Source organism: Caloenas nicobarica, chromosome 5 (assembly GCF_036013445.1).
Source record: "Caloenas nicobarica isolate bCalNic1 chromosome 5, bCalNic1.hap1, whole genome shotgun sequence".
NCBI lineage: Eukaryota > Metazoa > Chordata > Aves > Columbiformes > Columbidae > Caloenas > Caloenas nicobarica.
The window spans coordinates 14992127-15011820 of NC_088249.1; the positions used below are offsets into that span (position 1 = coordinate 14992127).

At 39.8% G+C, this 19694-nt stretch overlaps 1 protein-coding gene across 1 annotated transcript in view; it reads right to left on the minus strand.

Moving 5' to 3' along the window:
• The window catches only part of TUNAR (TCL1 upstream neural differentiation-associated RNA), a 120334-nt gene that overhangs the window by 59412 nt on the left and 41228 nt on the right, over window positions 1-19694 (minus strand). Inside the window, exon 2 of the mRNA XM_065636747.1 lies at window positions 1775-1894. The gene's annotated coding sequence lies outside the window, so the exon portion shown is untranslated. The remainder of the gene's footprint in view (window positions 1-1774; window positions 1895-19694) is intronic.

The following is a 19694-nucleotide window of genomic DNA, read 5'->3' on the forward strand; positions in this document are numbered from 1 at the left end:
AGATCGTTAATTATTCTTAACCTGAATAAATATGCAGACAGATGCATTTCATTTTATCATTTGAGCAGAAGAAATAGGTCTAAAGCTGTAAAGTCCCATAATTCTGGCAGCAATGTAAGAACACGTATAACTTGCATAAAAAACCCACAACAAGGAAAAATGCTGAAAAATCTAGGTGGAAGCAAAGTGACAGCAAGACATGCAATCAAGGGAGATTTGAAACGTGTCCTGCATTTTAGTTGTCCTCAATCACATCAGTAGTAGCCTGTAACTGTTCAACTCCAAATCCCAAACTTATCTAGATAATGGCAAGAAAATTCAGCAGAGGGAATTCAACTATCAGGAGCAGTCACAGATCAAGCACTTTTTTTTTCCCCACAAAGCATTCTAAGCACACGTGTCCCTGCAAAGCAAAGCCCAGAATGAAAACAGCAAGGTCTATGCAAATGGATGTATGAGGTGAATAACGTTTTTAAGCCTATTCAGCCAGGGCTGGCACTAGGAAGCTATCATCCCATAACATAAAATACAGTCTAAAAGGATTTATTAAGAGTATTAAGTCCACCTCCTTGTGAGACCAGGACTGTTCTCAAAATGCTCTGAGCAGCAGTTTCTAGCTGAGCTTTAAATGCATGAAACAATGGCTTTTCAATTCCTTGCCTTGAAATATATCCAAGCTTGGCTTTCAGTATTCAGTGACTTTTGCTGTTCTCCACTTACAGATGCTACATATACAAGAGAAAACCACAGTTTACATTAGCTGGGCATATACCAGATTCTGCTCAGTCAGTAAAAACATTTTCTTATCTCTATTTAGGGGCTATACAGGTGCAGCCTCAACAGCTGCCAGACACTCGCATGCAAAAGGCCTTAGTCTTTACATCACAACCTGATGACCTATTTTATTACTTCTACAGACACGGCACCCTGAGGAACCTCTCCAGACCGACTCTTCATCCCTGCTGTCAAGGTTGCTTGTGAACATTTGTAGACATTCACCTATCCTTAGTCAGTAAGCTGAAAGACGTTTTACTTTCTTTTGTACCTCCTCATCTAATAATGTTTTGCTCTGAATTGCCTCCAGTTCACTGCACTGTTAATTAGCATTTATGCATTACCAGGGATGGATGCATGTCAGCAGTGACTTTAATGATTTCTCTATAGCTTGTGTTTCAGTTTCCATTCATAAGGCACTTCAGCCTATATCAATCAACTTGTTTCCCCCTTGTAATATTTTAGCGTTTACATAGTATTTCTAATTCTAAAGTGAAAAAAAAAAAAAAAGGCAGAGCAGCTGAGGAAGTAAAAGTCCAAATACCAATATTTGTCTGAAATACTCAAGCAGGCCAGGACAATATAACCTTTTCCAAGTCTTTATCAAAGCAGTATTTTCTACATGTCATTTGAATCATTAAACAAGAACAGCTGAGCCTTGCCTTAAATACCAATACAGTGGGACCTTAATTGTTTAGCAATATTGTTTTAAGACAAAGTTTATACAAAAAAAAATCCCAAACCTTGTAATCAGTACAATACCCATATAAGACAGCCATGTGCCACTGTGACAAGGATTTCTTTAACAGCACACAGCTTTTCATGCACATTTTAAGGACATATTCATAGCTCACATACAATTCCTATTTTTATCACCTAATTATCAGAGAGACAATTTGCATTAGTAAATAGTTCCTGGAGTATCTGAACCTCTTAGCATTACGATGAACATGTCTGTAAAATTATTTAGCTATATAATATGAGAATGTGTCTGACTTACACAAATGTTGAATCATTTAGAGGTTTAAAGCAGAGATTTCCCAAATAGGTGGTCTACAGACTCGTGTCAGTGGTCTGCAGCTGGAGGGTTATGGTTGTCTGGTTACATGGTACTCCTTCCCTACGGACAGTGGGGAGAGAAGAGATTAATGAAGAACAAACATTGACTGAGTTAAAAATACTTCAGTTTATCAAGAGCAGTAAAAAAAAATGTGTTGTTTGTTTGTTGTTTTTTTGTTGTTTGGGGTTTGTTGTCGTTTGTTTGCTTGTTTGGATTTTCTTCATTGTTTGTTTGCTTGTTTTTTTCGCTAAAGACTATAGCCCTACAGTGTCCTCTTTTGCATTTGATTATGATTTTGTCAAAGAGATTGCTTATACTGAAGTTTTCGCTTTAAGACTATTTTCTCTTTTCTAATCCATCCATTTCTGAGAAAAAAAACAGAGAAGTTGTTCTTTGCAAGATATTTTTAACAGGAAAAGCAGTTCATGATCTCAGAAACAGGTAAAAGAGAAGTATCAGCTGGCTTAGGAAGAAGCTTGCTGATGACTAAAATGCAAAAAGGGAGAGTACAAGGAATAGAAGCAAGAAAAGGTAACGAAATGGGAGGACGACTGTGTGGTTTGGGACAAAATCAGGAAAGCCAAAGCCATCTGAAGCTCAAATTATGGAGGCTAACACAAAGAGGGATTTGATAGGCCCCTGAGCGTGCAAAAGAGAGCTCAGTGAAAACATGAGGGTGCTGATGGGTGGAGAAGAAAAACTAGTAGTGAATAGCACTGGAAAGGCTGAATGCCTTTTTTGCCTTCATCTTCACAGGCAGAGCCTGCTCCTGGACCTCTGCGCATAGTGTAGTCTGCAAAGAAGAGGGGCAACCAGTGGCAGGGCAGCAATAGGCCAGGAACTGCTTACAGGCTGGACATACTCAAAGCTAAGGGGCTGGTTTGGATGTCCGCAGAGGCGGCCAGCATGACTGTGATGCTACTGACCGTCACCTGTGAAAAACTGCAGCAATCAGAGGAGGTCTCTGATGAATAGAATGACTATAAAAAAAGGGGAATGATGGCTTCAATAGGTACCAAGTCACAATTCAATAAACAGGGACCTTAACAAAATCAAGGACTGAGACAGCAGAAGCCTCATGAAGCTCATCAAGGAATGGTGCAAAGTTCTGCCCCTGGGAAGGAATAGCCCTATGTCATGGTGCAGCATGGAAACCAGGGCAAGTAGCAGCCCTGGAATAGGACAAATTGTATTCGTACTTCCATTTCATATGCTGTCCTCTCATTTCTTCCTGTAAATTATTCTGTTTCCTTCATTCTCCAGTTGTACATGACTAACACCTTCTACTAGGACCCATCTCTCCATGCCCTCATACCTCTCACCACACGTTTCAACATCTCCAGCTCTTGCATCCTGTATCCTAAGCCATGTTATGAACCCCAAAACACAAATCCAAGTAGTCTTGAGTGCTGCTCAAAGGTCCTGGTGCAAGCTAAGGAGTCACATAGGAACAAGTTTCTGTTCCTCATCTAATGTACCTCCTACCCTGCTGCCTTAGGGAAAACTTGCTCCATGGCATGTTTGAGATAAAAAGACAACCTCTATTAACTGAGGAGAGAAACACCTGAGACTGCCTCTTGTCCCCACAAGTTAAGAGCATAAACACAAGCAGTGAGGCACGAAGTTGCTGTATTGCAGCCATTCTTTGGTTACTACACATCTATGGACTATTACCTCCAACATCTTCAGAATAATACAGAATAATTTCATCTAAGATGATTTACCTCATTCTTAAAGGTGACTTACCTCATTATTAAAGGTGATTTACCTCATTGTTAAAGGTGATTTACCTTGTTGAAGCTAGGTTACCTTTCTTGTGCACCAGAGTACTGAAACAACTGCTATTGTACAGCTGGTGTGTATAACTTGGTAAATATGACAAAAATGAAAAGCATTTGGCAGGACAGGTTTGGACTGCAGCTGACCGAGGCCCATCCTATATAGTGGCCATCCACTGGGAGGTCCTCAGTGTCTGCTGTTGGGCAGACTGGAATCATGTCAGCATGGGAAACTGGGTCCCCCCAGCACATCCCAGAAGTGGGGCTGCACAGACGGCACACAGCTTAAAGCTCTTTTGGGCAGAGGAGACTCTGAACTTGGGCCCCAAGACATCTCAGAGGCCAATGAAACCACACAGCCTTCGATCAGAAAGGATAGTAGTACCAACCTAGAGTTCTAAGAGAAATAAACATACTTTTCAGGCTTTTTTTGGGCTAAGAATGCAACTAGTTTCTGGATAGCCCAAAGTAGGTTTTTAAATTATTAAGATGTTCAACAATTTTGTTTTGCCCTACTCCAGTTTAACATGCCATAATTTCAGTATACATAATTTCCATAAACAATTGCTGAGTTGGTTACATTATCATGTATGTAGATGAGTTTTGGCCTTGTTTTTGTTATTACTGCCTCTGCAACTATTGCAATACCCCTTTATTTCTCTGTCATTGCCTCCTCATCTTGTTTAATGTCATTGGTTCTAATTTCCATCCTAACAAACTCACATTGAGAGCCACAGACAAAAAAGGTGCAGAAACAATGTATACTACTACACAGAAAATAGACCTTCAAATAGCTGGTCTCAAAAACACATTTCAGATTACCTTTTTTTTTTAAGCCAATTATGACTAAAATGTAGTTCAGGAATACATTCAATACTTGCTCATTAAGACATAAAAGCTTTTAACTACCACAAAATGGAGACTCAATTGCTCAAATATTGTGAGCAATTCCAAACTTTCTCAGGTCTAATGAAAAACTGCTCTAACTGTATTAGTTATCCAAGTATTACAATTTGCACTCCAGGATATAAAAGAGTCGTGTCAGTAGAGATTTAAGCTCACGAAAGTATAACAATACTTAATGGTTAGTGAACTGCATTGGAACATTCCTTAAAGCAATTTCTCTTTTTCTACTTCTATGTTACAATGAATTTTATTTCACCCAACCCATGCGAAAATGGCAATTTTTTAAACAGGTTAGGGGTATGCTGCTACACTGAAAGTCAAGCAAAACTTGTGGGCATCCACAAATAGGCCTGCACTTCATAGGCCAAACTGGTTTCAGAAAAGCAAGAGATTTTTAGAATGATTGATTAGCTCTAAGTTTATAAGCAATAATGAAAAAGAATAAAACCGGCAAATTCAGTAAGAAGAATCTTTCCAGGACGGTAATTTTTGACACTTGAATACACTGCCATGAGAAGCAAACTTGCATGAAAGATACACTGCAGTTCTTTCTAATGGTTCTGGTTTGGGTTTCACCTAGTGAGACACCAATGCACACGGAAACAATAATTATACTTGTTTCATATGTTTCTGGTTTCTCAATAGTTTTTCCTTTCAAACATGTAATGCTATGGCTGCATTCTCTGAATATTTTTAGCTTGGTTATAGAGCTCCTGCAACCTGTTTTATACTGTTCATGCCAGGCAATAGGCGAAAAGTATGAAAACAGGCTAACGCTTGAAGAGATGCTGTGAGCACAGCTTCCTAGCCACATGCACATAATTAAAATTCCCAGTGCTATCTAGGAAACCTCCCACTAATCTAATCCTTGGGAAAGCAAAAAAATCTTAATTAGCCATCAGTCTTTTGTCTGAGTTTACCACAAGTTTTTTATTTCCTCTAGTTACTTGATGTCCACACAAAACCAAAACCAAACCAAACAAACAAACAAAGCCACCACCAACAAAGAGTCCCCTTCTCATTTTTAAGGCTGTTCAGACTGTGCTGCATCAGGTAGGTCAAACTTTGCAAAACTGGGGTTTTCTACCAGGTTTGGTGGATGATATCATTCCTTTCAGAGCAAACAATTCTGTCTTCCTTAGCCTGTGGATTTCCTTCCTGTTGTCTGTCACTGTGCTTTTCACATATATCACACTTATCCATGTACATTTTTACTTAACGCACTTGCCTGGGCAGCCCGTGCATGTCCTGCTTCAACCTCACTCTACCTTTATCCCTCTACCATGTTGTCAGCATCTGTTGGGACTAATGCTCCCACTGTAACTCCAAACCCGTTTTGTTACACACAGATCCCCCCTTCTGCCACCTCCAAAATCCCAGCACGTTCCTGTGCTACTTCATGCTGCCACAAGAATTTGTGCAGTCCCACAACAAACCATGTCAGGGAACCGGTGCAGATTAAACCTTATCAAGCAAAAAATCAGCAAGCATCTTTCTTCAGCAGTGCTGCGTTATGCCATCTTCAAGTATTTGTGTCAGGATGGGATCAGTATTTAGAACTGTGGCTTCAGAAAGTCTGAGCAGCCCTGAAGTATGAACAATTAATATTCTAAATATCCCTTAATATATTGATCTTGTTACAGATCATAGTGTCTGAAGCAGGAAAGCTTAATCCTTCCCAAGTTCAGTGTATCTGCCTGCAGTCCTATTTTTGACTCCCAGGACATGCCTGGGAACCATCACAGCTTGTTAGCTCAGAGCTAGTGACCTCTTCTCTGACAGCTCCTTCTCCAAAGGGGAGAGTGACATTTCCAAGACCTGGATCTCTGGTTCAGTTTAACTTAACACCTCAGGAGCTTCTCCGATGGGTTCTCAAACCGATCAACAAGTTTTTCTTTCCTATATGTCCCTTATACTGCCTGTTCATTTTCTGTTAGCTGCAATATTTAAACAGAGACAAACAGGCATCACAGGACATTTTGGTTTTGGAGACTAGTGTGGATGAAGGAAAGTGAGACTTATTGTGGTCTTTCTATGGACTTCATCTTTGTTAAACATTTTAGTCTCCTGTTTTAAATAGATGTATAGGTAATTCAAACTTGGAGTGTCTCTTGTCTCACAGAAAAAAAACATGACCATCATCACTCTAAATGTTCTGCTCATGTGTACTGATCCATACCAGGCATTACACTTCTGAAGGTTTGCATATCAAAAAGTTAATTAACAGATATAGTCCATTTCCATATGTCTCCCTCTAAAGGTTACTGCAACAACATTTCCTGAATATCCATTCACAATTTAATGGCAGCCTGGCAGTGGTATCATGACAAATAAATTCAAGTGACATGCAGATTGCAGTGGCAGAATACAAAGTATAATGAAGCAATGTACTTCTTAGGGAGATGTGACATGAAAAACATTGACCTGTGGTCTTAAGTCGTTTTCATAAGACAAAAGCTTTCTTGGTAATAGAAACAAATCAGTCGATGTTCTGAAAGACTAATATAATAAACCATCAGGGAAGCTATTCATCTGTGTTACCTCCATTTAGTGAAACAGCAGTCATTATTATTCCACCTTTGTACTTAAAGTTTGGTGATAACATTAGCTGCACTATGACAAAGTAGCCTTCTTGATTAATGGGAGATACCTCCAGAAATGGCAGTGGGACTCAACTTGGAAACATATGCTACCCTGCTGGTCATATTAAGCAAAGCCCGCCTGACATTAGGAACACAAGGCTGGACTTAAATGACAGGACAGAATATTAATTGCAGAGAAGTTGAAGATAGTGCAGTGGCCCCACAAGAAATATTGCCAACTCAGAGTTTGTTTATATTGATAAATGACTGGAACATGAGGCGGATGAAAGAGGGGTCATGAGTGCAAATATCCTGCATAAGAAGAGAAAGAAAAGGAAAAGAAGAAAAAGGGAGGGGGGGAGGCGGATGGTACAAATGTATACTATATTGCTTTGCAAGAGAAACAAAGTTGTGCCTCAGAATTTCCTTTGCAAGGTAAAGAAGTTGCATTGCTACAGGCACTGAGATTTGGAGAAATTAAGTGATTCACAAGGAATTTGTGGTGCAGGTAGAAAAGGATCACAGGCTATGATTATAAACTGTGCTTTTTGACTGTAAGGTCATCCTTCCACACACACTCAGCAGCCATCATCTCCTGAGGAGCTGAAATGTCACAACGATTCTTTCCTTTATGAGCCTCACTCTCATTTGCCACTCTCATCTTTGCCATTCTGCTTTCTAAATGAGACAGTATTTGGAAATATCGAGGCACCAGGGGAGATGTCATTGATGTATTTCTGATCTGAACTAGAAATAACCTGCTGTAAATTTTTCAAGAGACCCATGAGACCTCCTTTTCAACCACTCCTTTCCTCATCCTGCAGTGATTTTGGGAGATTTTACAAACTTAACAGACCAATTCTGTCCTAATCTATACCACAAGCAACTCCACTAAACCCAGTCCAATTGCACAAGATCCAGTCAAATAAGCACAAAAGCCGAACAAAGGCTGTCAGGTGGGACTTTGTGGAATTAACCACAAAAAGTTGTGAACCATTTGCTCGAGAAGGGGATAAATGAACATGCAGAGCAGAATAGAAGGGTAGAGGAAAGGAGCTAAATTAAAGAAGCAGATAATACAGGCAGAGCTGAAAAAGGCATCACAGATAAAGATATGCAACATCTCTGCATGGTTAGCAAAATATAAGGTAACCAGCCCATGATTGAAATGGCTGCATAAAATGAGAGCATTTGGAAGTTCTGCACAAATCCGGAAGAGTTGTTCCTGCTGATGCAACATGAACGGCTAATTATGATGAACATAATACTGAGAGATGTCACTTGATTTCAGGCTGACCAGGCACTGCACCAGAAAACTGGTAGACAATTTCATGCCCTATCGGCTTAAGATATGAAATTGTAGGGGTAGACAATGACATAGAACTGAGAAAAAGAAAATAGTCAATGCCCCTGTTATTAGATCTATGTGTAAAACTACATAATGAATAAGTCTAACAAGAACAGCACCAGGTGCCTATATATAACCATAGGAAAATCAAGGACTTCACCTCCATAGAAGAAAAAGCACTGAAGTATCCTGGACTGAGGGAAAAAATCCTGTCTCAGCAAATACAAAAAAATTACTATCCATCTTTAACTGACAGTAATATTTAATTGTGATTTCTCTTTAAAATCTGAATGGCTTTTCAAGGGGAAATATTAAATACTCTAGTATTTTTTGCATATCACACATCTTAAAAAATAAAATCAAATTTCCAGAGCAAAACTGAATTTACATAATCTAGATAACAACCGCACTTTCAATTCCTCAGCAAGAATGAATATCAAAACCACTGTATGACTGCAAAAGAAGTTTGCTTTAAGAATTTGTCACTCATACTAGTCATATTATTTTATCTACTTAGATCAGTTACTACCACTTGGATAGTTTTAAGAAATCCTGTGCTTGTTTATAGTCATTCATCAACCTTCCATAAATCATGCATGTTGTTCACAAGCTTCTGATCAATTGACCTTCAAAGGGACTCTCAGGATTTACAAAAATAACATATCAGCCTTATTTTTTAAGCCTTGACTTATGCAGTTGAGATACAACTTTAAAAAAAAAAAAAAAGTCTAGCCTTTGTAAGAGCCTAGTTGAACGTTTTTGTCTTTTACTGTCATCCTTAGATCAGCTCCTTCTGTTACAGACTTGAACATGTATATCTCAGTGAGATGACAGAGAGCAGCACAGGAACATCTGCCATTCCTCAGCCTACATCCCATGCTCTGCCTCTCATATAAGTTCAGCAGAGCATCTCTCGCTCAGAAAAAGGGAATGCAATGATATTATTGTACTTCTTAGAGGCTGAGTGCTTGGGTTGCTCGAAATTATGGTAGCCTGTATAAACTCCCTGTGGGCTGGCTCTTGTGGCTTCTCTTGATAAGGTGGTGTAACTCCTTCCCAAAGGTCAGCCCTGCACCCTGTTCCTCCTGCAGAAGCAGAAACAATGAGGCTGGTTCCCCAGGGCTCACCCTCTCAGTGTGCAACATCTTCTTGCATACCCTTTCTGCTTATCCCTTTCTTCCCCATGGCAGGTGCAGCCCCAAGCTCCATCTTTGGGGCAGCAAAATTCAGTTTTCCTTATAGCGCTGAGAAACCTTGAATCAGCTTCATTTAGAAATATCTCACTGTAGCTTTCTCCAAATGGAATAAAGAAAGTGGGTGATCAGACCTGCTCTTTTTCTAGTCTCCAAAATGAAAACAATAAATATAAATGTTAAGTAGATCTGCTATTTCAGTACTGTCATAATGACTTAGGGAAACTGTATAGAGAAACTGAATGCAAACTCACAACAAATCACTTTTCTCTGGAAGGATTTATTCTCTCTTGATACCAGCTGAATCTGTCTTGAATGGAAAGAGAGGCAAAAAGATCTCATAAAGTCAGACAATCAGAAATAAACTTAGCAAGATAAAGCAGGTGAATGCGTTTCTTGCCCTTTTATTGATTTAGCTTTAACTTCAGCATGAAGACCCCTGCAAAATTTCAGAAAATTCAGCCGAAGGTGGTATTAGCAGTTGAGCCCATTAAAGGAGTACAAGGATGGTAATGCATTGAGGAGTCTCAATTCACCAGTCTCCTGGATGATTTGCAGACTGGGAGAGGAGCATTGAGACGTCCTCTCTCCAGGAATTAATTCCTCCTAGAAGGTGAATCACAGGACCATGGCCCCAGTCACGGTCATTCTGCAGAGATGACTTCCACTGCTTCTCCAAAAGCACTTCTCCAAAAACACTCCTCTTTGTCATAATGTAACCTTTTGTAAAAATACACGAGTTAGTCAAAACTACCCATAGGTCCTCTGGACATTTGTGAAGTGCAAGAGGAAAGAAGTGACCACTGTCATAATTAATAGTTGTATCTAAAGTACGTTCCAGCAGCAGGAGAGCTCTCATCTCTGTACCACAATTTCTCCATGCCCAGGACAAAGCAATAGTCTGCTTATGCCATAGATGGGAGCTATATGACTCCCTCAGCCCAGCCAACTTTACGCACAAATCGAAAAGATACTATTTTACTTTACTCTGCTTCAAGCACTACAAAAACTTTCAAAAAAAATTTAAAAATCTATCTTAGATATTCTAGTGAATAACTTGATCCAATACCAGCCTGATTGACTCCATTTCCAGAGATGTCCATGACACTGAGATGTTTTGAATCGCCCAAATTACAGACAGGATGACTGTTTACAGGATATTACGTATATAAGCAGTTTTGCTCTTTTAGTCTTAGCTCTGTGAACAGGGCTAGCCCTAAGGCAAGGCCTAAGGTAGAAAGTGAAATACATTTTTTAAAGGCTGTTAGTTAATTGAGCCCTAAACTGCTTCCCTGTTCCTTGCCAGTTTTATCCTAACATAAGAACAAATCGATGTTAAGGCACTCTGCCAGATGCTGGGCAACTCAGACTACTCAGAGTCTCCTCTCACTTCCTCAGCAGCTGAGATCTCTCAGCACTACCAAATTTTGCTCAGCATCTAACAGGATTCAGCCCGAAATAGGTTGCAATATACATATGAGTATTTTAATTACATGCTGCTATGCAGAATGAAAGCAGCCAGCAAAGCAAAAACAGCTCAGCTGAGAACTTGTAAACTGTGTGACAGCAATGGTATTACAATTTCAGCCTGTTTATTATGCTTTGAGCATTTGTCTCTAAAAGGTTGTGATTGAGGACACTGCCAGCTAGTACTTTGCAAAAGAAAGATGGCAGGAGTTTTGCCAGACCTTTGCTGCCCTCCTGCACTCAGTGCAGAAAATGATGAGAAAATAAAGACATTTCTTAGATCATAAGCCTGAAATTCAGCCTTTTCCTGAAGGCCATTGCACTGAAGGGGGATGTTCAGTAGGTTTCATGAAAGAAAAAAGCTCCATCTGCCAGCAAGAGGAGTAGGAAAGCAGAGAAGTGGTTGAGCACCAGCCAGGCTCTGCTCTCAGACCTGCATCAGTTGTACTGGAGCGACATGAGGCACCCAAATCTTGCCTTCTGTCCATGGGGACACTGCACAGAGGAAAAAAACATTGGCATTTCACTTCCCATTTAGGACAATGTGATTGACTATCTAGATCAATAGTTTTCAGATTTTCATTTGACCAGTGAGGCAATGGCTTTTGGCAACTGGCATCTCCTTTGCCACTCCTATTGCCTTCTTGCCCATTGGTGTCCATGCTGCTAGAGTGCTCCACTGCTTGACGTCTTACACCTTAAATAAGGAATTTCAGACTTCACATTTTATTTCATATGAGCCTTTCAAGATACTTCCAAGATTTTTGGGGTGCCATTACATCTTCTAATGCAGTTTGAAGCAGGTTTTTCCCAGTTGCATACAGCCATCCCTGTAGTTCTTCAGCATCCTAGAGTAACTACTTCAGCATCTCAGAACAGCCGTCTCTGGCGAGGACAGGAGCCCAGGATGATATCTTCAACCAGTGCCAAGTAACACTTGTGCCTGTTATTTCAGTGCCAGTATTAACAAGGTTCTAGCATTCAGTAGCTATTCATTTATTGTAATGAGTGTAAATATTTAATAGGTAGATTCAGTGCCAGCCTACCTTCTGCTCTTGTCCACCACAGTAAAGGTGAATATATCACCCAGTAAGCATCCAATACATGAGATGGCTTAGTAACTTCTCCTGCTTCTATACTGGTAGAATCTGGCCTCCGCTATAGAGTTGGACTTGAAACTTACTTTTGTGGTCCTAAAGATGAATTACATGTAAGTAGTTTTAACGATGTCTTTCTAAATCACCTGGAGGCTGGAGTATTATCTCCAGAAACAGATAAAAGCTTAGAAATCTGTAAAATCTAAAATCCAATCTCAGCTCTTGGTACCAGCATAGAAAGACAGAGTTGAGGGCCCAGCTGTGAACATCAGGACACGTCAGACAGCCAAGCAGTAGGGGTGCGGGCAGAGGCAGGGCAGCCCAGAAAGCAGCCAAGGGACATGGACAACCAGAAAATACAAGAGGAAGAGCCAGAAGTAAAATAGTATGAAGGAGCTTTGCTGAACACACACAGCCTAAGGCATAGAGGTGAGAGACAAATAGTTATAAGGAGTCTACACAGAGATTTGAGCTTCAGTAAGACACAAGGGAACTGTTGAGGTGAACATGAAGTAAGGTGACCCTGGCAGAGGGGTCTCTACACTGTGGGTAAATGGCCTCCAAGAAAGAGTTTGCTTGGACAGCTGTCCAAATACCTTGACTGAACAGAGATAAGTTCAGTAATCCAAGAAGAAACAGCCTAAAATATATTTTCAGTATTCTCTCTTTGAGTCTCACCCTGCAGAAATAATTTTTTAAGCATCCTTCATCTCGTTACCAGCCTACCAAACAGCCAGGCAAAGCTGGGAAATAAGCCTGTTTGGAATAACAAACATCAAAGTGATTTAGGGGGAGAGAGAGAATTGCTTGGCCAGTTTTCCTTGTCTTTATTTTTAACTTAGCAATGAAAGGGAGGGAACAAAAATTGGTAACAAAAATTAAAACATTCATGCCTTTCAGAGTCATTATCACCTCATCTAAAGGGTTAATTCATAGGGTAGGTAAAAGCTCTGAGATTCCACAAAAGACAAGAAATCTGACACTATAGTGACATTTCTAGTTTAATATTGGCCTCCTACTTACCCTGCTACTGAAAGGTTTGTCAGTTTCCAGAAGATTTTAAGAACCTGGGGGAATTAAATAAAATATTATTTTTCCTCTCTAGAGGCTCTACTTTAAACCATCTACAATCACACTTTTTCTCTTAGAAGTCACTGTACTTTGCTTTAAAAACAGCTCTAGGTGGCAAAGAAGATCAAAATTCTGCATTATCCTGCAGACCTGGTCTTCTTTTCATCTAAATGTTGCTGTATTTCCTAAAAGCTTTGATGAACCTGATGAGATGCGAAGGTTGAGACAGAGACCAGGTGAATCTCAAACACTTAGTAAAGTTTGGTTCTCACACTGAATAAAGTGTGAAGGAATTTGATGAATTTTGCTACCATAAGTTTGATGCTTGTTCATGTCCCTAATTCAAAGCAAATTTCAGAATGTGTGAAGTCACAGACTTGTATGTTCCATTATTTTTACTAGACTTCCTTGCATATGTACTGTCTCTATACAGAGACATAACAAGATCTAAAGAACTTTTAAATCTAACATAAACTTAACCAAGTATAGGATGACAAGAGAGACTTGAATACCAGGAGGTCTAACTCAGTGGATTATCTATGAGCCTGGACTATGTCCCAACAGTCTTGGTAAACCTGTGCTTGCTAATCTTTACCATTATGAAGAATCATATCATCATCATCGACTCTTCTCATCTTCAGATAATATATTTTCCCTGGCAAGATCTGGGATGTCACAACAGTGTTTACCTAGGTACTATTCAAGACCAAATCCATTAAAACATTTGAAGACATGTTTTTCTGAAATTATAATAAATATCGATAGATGGCCCTGACATAAATGAGTGGCTGAATTCATTCTAAGGACTCTCCCTTCAATATGTCAGTATTAAGACCCTTGAGCAAATTACCTCCTTTTTCCTCACTCTAGGGCCATCAGTTAAGCTCTCATATTCATCAGCACTAGCAATCAAAAATCATCCAGTACAGTCAGACAAGCGGACTGTATCTCTGAATTCAGAAGTGTTTGCAGTCCTCACCAAGAAAGGCGTAGCCCTCCTCATCTAGCATCGAGTTGCAAAATATACAATCAGGTGAAAATTGAATTTCTCAGCTTGGGCACTGCAAATAAAACCCAAAAGAATGAGTGTTTATTGCAATGAGCCTGGCAAATAGTGACTTCTCACCAATGGGCTATCCACACATTACCTATGGATTGTTATCTGATAAATCTCCTCAATAATGTACTATGTTACATAGAGATTGTTGACAGCTTTCCTAATGGCAATAGGTGATGACATATGCATTCAACAGAAAGGACATGAAAATTAAAATTGTGATATACATATTCAGCTTCCAAAAAGTCCAACTGATAACAGCACATGCTGGGTTTTCAGTCACGTTATATTTATCAGAACTACATTGTAAAGACTGGATTAGGCACATGAGTTATTTCAGTGAGTTGTTTGTTTTTCTATCTGAACACAGAACAGTTTCAGTCTTGAAAAGCTACCTAGACCTGAAGAAAAACAACCTAAAGCTGCGTAGTAGTAGGCATTCAGGACTGAAATCTATCAGCACATATATTCATAACTTTCTGATGATATAGTCAGCATGTTCCAGTGTTTGAAGTGAAGCTTGTTTAAGTCTCCTCTTTGCCACAACTTTTCAGCAACAAGTTTATTTCCTTTCATTTGGAGTTTATTTTTTTGCTGATTACAACTATTAATAATTCTTGTAAACTTGAAAGAAATCTGCAACAGAGAAGCTGAAGGAAACAGGGAGCAGTGTCTATTTCTCACTCTGTATTAACCCCTCGAATGACTTTCAGTTGAGGGAGACATTGAACTCTAGAGAGGGATTTACCTTATAGGGACGTCAGTGGTATGTACACCTCTATCTAGAAGTCTATCTTGAGCTATAATAGTTGCCTTAAGCTCCCTAGAGGAAAGAAATAAGTATTTTTAGGCAGGATTCACCCAATCTATTTTGTACATCTGCTTTGCAATACAATAAGACAGACTTCACTCAAGAGAGTCTTGTTCCTCTACATTGACTATAAAGTGAATCTCAGTGATTCACTCAGAAGATGAAGTTTACACTACAGATTCCCAAGATTAGATATGCAAAAGCTTACCCCCAGGGTTTATAGAAAAAACATGTAAACCTTTCTGGCATGGAGAAAAAAGAAAGCTTTGCCAGAGGAGACTGCGGGAGTGTGTCAGAAAAAGAACTACATAGTTTTCTGTCTGATGCCTGCGATCAAGGTGATATTGGCCTCACAGTGTGCAATTTACCTGTTTGACCTGAAGAACTCATATCCACTTCTTGCAAAGCCCAGGCATTTGATCTCTAAGATATAAATCTGAAGCAGAAGTTTTTGGAAGGCTGAGAATGGCAGATTTGAGTCTCCCACTTTCCAAGAAAATGCTGCAACCTCTAGGTAATTCTTTAAAGTGGTGATGGCACAGACATCACTGTTGGTCATGTAAATGGAAAGAGCCGATACTGATCAGGGTTTTTTTTTAAAGAACAAAATCAAGGTCCTGGCTCATGAAACCTATGAGGATGGAGCCATCAGTGCTGGAAATCAGGGTGGATCTCAGAATGTCCCTGCACTTACAGTTTCTTCTGAGAGCTCCAATTTCTGTCTTTCATTTTGGATCACAATGTCTCCCCAGAAAAACTACTCTGAATCTGTTTTGTGAGACCCAAGTTCTTTACTGGATATAGCCCAAACCACCCTACTTGGGGCCCGGACAGTACCTCACTGACAGGTAAACAAACAAAATAATATGACAATATTTTTATTCCCATCCTCTTTACTCTCCCACAGTATATTTAAGTGTTCCCTTGAGTACATTATCAAATACACAATAAAACCATAACCAATGATAATGATGAGTGATGAAAGGAAAGTGTCCTGGCAGGTGTCTAATAGAACATAAACACTCAACAGGAAGCATTTGGTACCATTTAGTAACAATATCTCTCAAGCCCTGTCATTTTCAGATTTCAATATCCAGAAATCATCCATCCCGTTTTTTTTCCAGTTAATAAACTTTTTCTTCCTTTTGTCCACAATTATTGACAAGGCTATTATCTAAATGAGCATTAGCTCTTTCTTAATTAGCAGGCAGTTCAGCTGTGAATCGCATACAAAACCTTGTCTATTTTAATAAATAGTTACATTGCTTTACCAGTGCTGAGCAATTAATCACTCAGAAACTGTGTTCATTTTTTCATGTAGTATTTTCCTAGCACTTGCATTGTTTACTAACTCATGCCACTGTCACATAGACTAAGAGTTTTTTTCCCAATCTAGATTGCTTATGAAGTATCAAAAACTGGAGCCAATTAATGGCTTGGAACAGGAATTTGTCTGCGCCTTCAATTTTCCATCCTCTCCAAGAGCAGCCAGCTGACATCTACCTGCTTCAATGGAGTCCAGTTACCTATATACATGTCTAGAAACCTGTATATCTCAAAACAATACCTGAAGACCTTTACTTTCAGGTCATTCCCCTCTGCTTTCCTATGGCTATTTAGTAGGTATAAACAAGGCCTGGGACCTCAGATCTGATTCTTCTTTACAGTCATCCACAGTAGTGAATATAAAGCAGGTCTAAACCTTCACAGAAGCTGCCCAGGACATTTGTCAACTTCAACGGGGCTGTACTAATTTATACCAGCTCCAAACCTTGCTTATGGTATTTTACATTCGCTTGGCCACGGCATGCATGATTACACAAGCTGCAGGGCAGGAAAATTAATAATTCAGCCCTATTCCCTCCTCCACCCACATCTTTTATTTGTATGTAAAACACCTTCTCCATTCCCAGATATATATATATATATATATATATATGCAACATAAGTAAACTAATGAGGTATAGCCTTGAGGCGTGTCAACTCTGTGCCTGAAAAGTGCCTGCCTTTGGAAACGTGAGACTGCCATTCAAATGTTGTTCCTGTTTTTGTTAACTAATAACAAAAAGACATGAAAATATAACAGTGTCCCCCACTGTTCATAACCTAAACACCTCCATACAAGATGACAGTAGGTACCCTGGGTGGACAGTCTGCACAGTCTGTCCTGGGTACTAAGGTTTTTAGGAATGGCTTTTTATCATGCATCTCAGGAAATGTTTGTCTGATCAATGAGCACTGTACACAGGCTGTGAGAGCACACTGCAGTCCCGTTTCATGTAGGGCTGTTTTGACTTGCCAACTCAAGTAGAAGAATGCAAGTAAATTATATATTGCATTTCAGTATTGAATGCATTCTGGTTTTAATTAGTAGGAACAAGGACTGGTTTGCAACAAGATCTGATGAGCCTCTTGCAGCACAAATGATGTCAAAGGTTCTCCCATTAAAAGTGAAGCATTGCAACTGATTCTGACTCATGGCTGGCCACTCTTCCCGGGACCGTTCAGATACCTCAGCTGTAAGCTTCCCCTTTATCACTGTGGCCTGTCTTTCTTCTCTGTCCTCTTTCACATGGCTGCCCCAAACTGGTAGTTCACTCTCTGCCTCCAAATATATTTTGTTGAGCCTGAAGCTTGTTTTAAATCCTGCTGCTTTCTCAGTCTGGGGAAATTCACCCAAAGTCACAGACTTCTTCAAAAGATTCATGTGCACTGAAGTGCTTAGCTCCATCTCTAACTCTGGGCACCAAAGAGCTTTACCTAAGGTGAAAGACTTAATGTGGGATGTACCCATGCAGATGCAAGCATAATCCCACCAGTAAGGGCTGTCTACCTTGTAATGGCAACTGCTGTATCTTTATCAATGCCACAGCAAACCAGTAACAAACCTCCAAAAAGTGTCTTTCCACTAGGGTTTTGAGAGTGCTTCAGAAACTACTGCTTACCTACAAATGCTAAAATATGCCTGTGACAGTTTGTAATTTTCAGATAACAGCTCCATTAGTTAAGAGATTAGTGAGATCTTTAAAGCTGCATAGCAAGCCCCTAGCAGAGCTGGAAATAGAGTGTGTACAGTCAACTCCTAACAATGTGTTTCCTACTTAACAGTCTTGTCTTCTTACCTTCAGAGGCTGCCTGGAACAGCAACAGGGTGCAACTTCAGTGCTCAGACCCAGTTTAGCTGCAGTTCATGTTCCCTCTTACCTATCAGTAAATTGCTAAGAGGTCTGTTTCAGAAAAAGGATGGGGGTTAGATCCTTGGTAGGTATAAACCACCAGAGCTCCATTACAGTCAATAGCTAGCTTGGTCTTCAGCATAAATAAGAAGATTATTATTACAATTTTCTATCAGGCATGTAAATATTTAAAATCCTTTGTGAAAAGCCTTCTTTTATTAGGATAACAAGGACTTTCTGTAGATGAAGTCTCCTTCACTAAACTGTCCATTTGCCAGTTAACAGGTACATTCTTATCTGACTAATAAAAGGCTGATCAAATGTTCTTTTGACTTAATCAGCCTATTTTTATTCATATGTTAAATATTGTATCAATGATTATTTATCTTGCACATAGAGAAACCACTGTTCACTATCAGAATATACTTTTCTAGTAGATTGCCATACTGTCATTCCTGAACTGGTGGGTTGGATTGCTGATAAACCAAATAACGTTAGAAATTTTATGGAGATCTCCAACAAGCCTTGCTAAAATGCTGGCATCAGCATGCAGGCACATGTGTGCCTCAACCCCACAGCTGACACTCAAATGCAGTCCTGTTGAAATAATCATATCTGCAGTGTTTCATCAAAATGTAAATTACAAGACAAAAGACTGCTGTGATAAATGGCACAAGACAAACAGGAAAGTCCATAATAAGAGATCAAGCTGAGGAACTCTGACTCTTTCATTTGTAGCTGTTATCAGTACCTAAAGAACCGTACAGAGGTTCATTACTCCTGTTGTTGGGATGGACTAATAGAGACCAAGAAGTTAGTTTCCTCACCCAAACCTAAAGAGGCACTGTGGGTTTAGACTAGGATCTTCAGCTCCTGGTCCTGCACTTAAATAAACATTTCTCTTAATTTGGTCACAAATCTCGAAGCCTCTCTCCATTACTGAAGCAGTCACTTTGCTTCATTCCCAGATGCTATTTTAAAGTCCTGGTTTTGGCTGCTATTGTGAAGATGGCCAAGAGAGGGCACCCGGCCCTTTTCTACATAGACCCCCGTGCGATCTCCAGCCACCTGGACGGGCCTAACCAGCTTCGATCTCTGCAAAGCTCATTGCAGGAGGAAACTAACGTGTCCACGGACCCACCTGAATCAACCAGCCACCACGCAGCGAGCGCCCCAGATGCTCTACAGAAGGGAATTTCTGGCCTGGTTGAGCAGGTGTCCCTCATGAACTGCATCCCATGCAGAACTCCCATGCTCAGATGAATGGGCATCCAAAGTATTTTCTCCATAAATACTTGGTTTTATTTAAAAGTTAGACAAATTGGGAATAGGCCTGGTGATTTCATGCCTCAGGTGTTCCATGAAGCAAACATG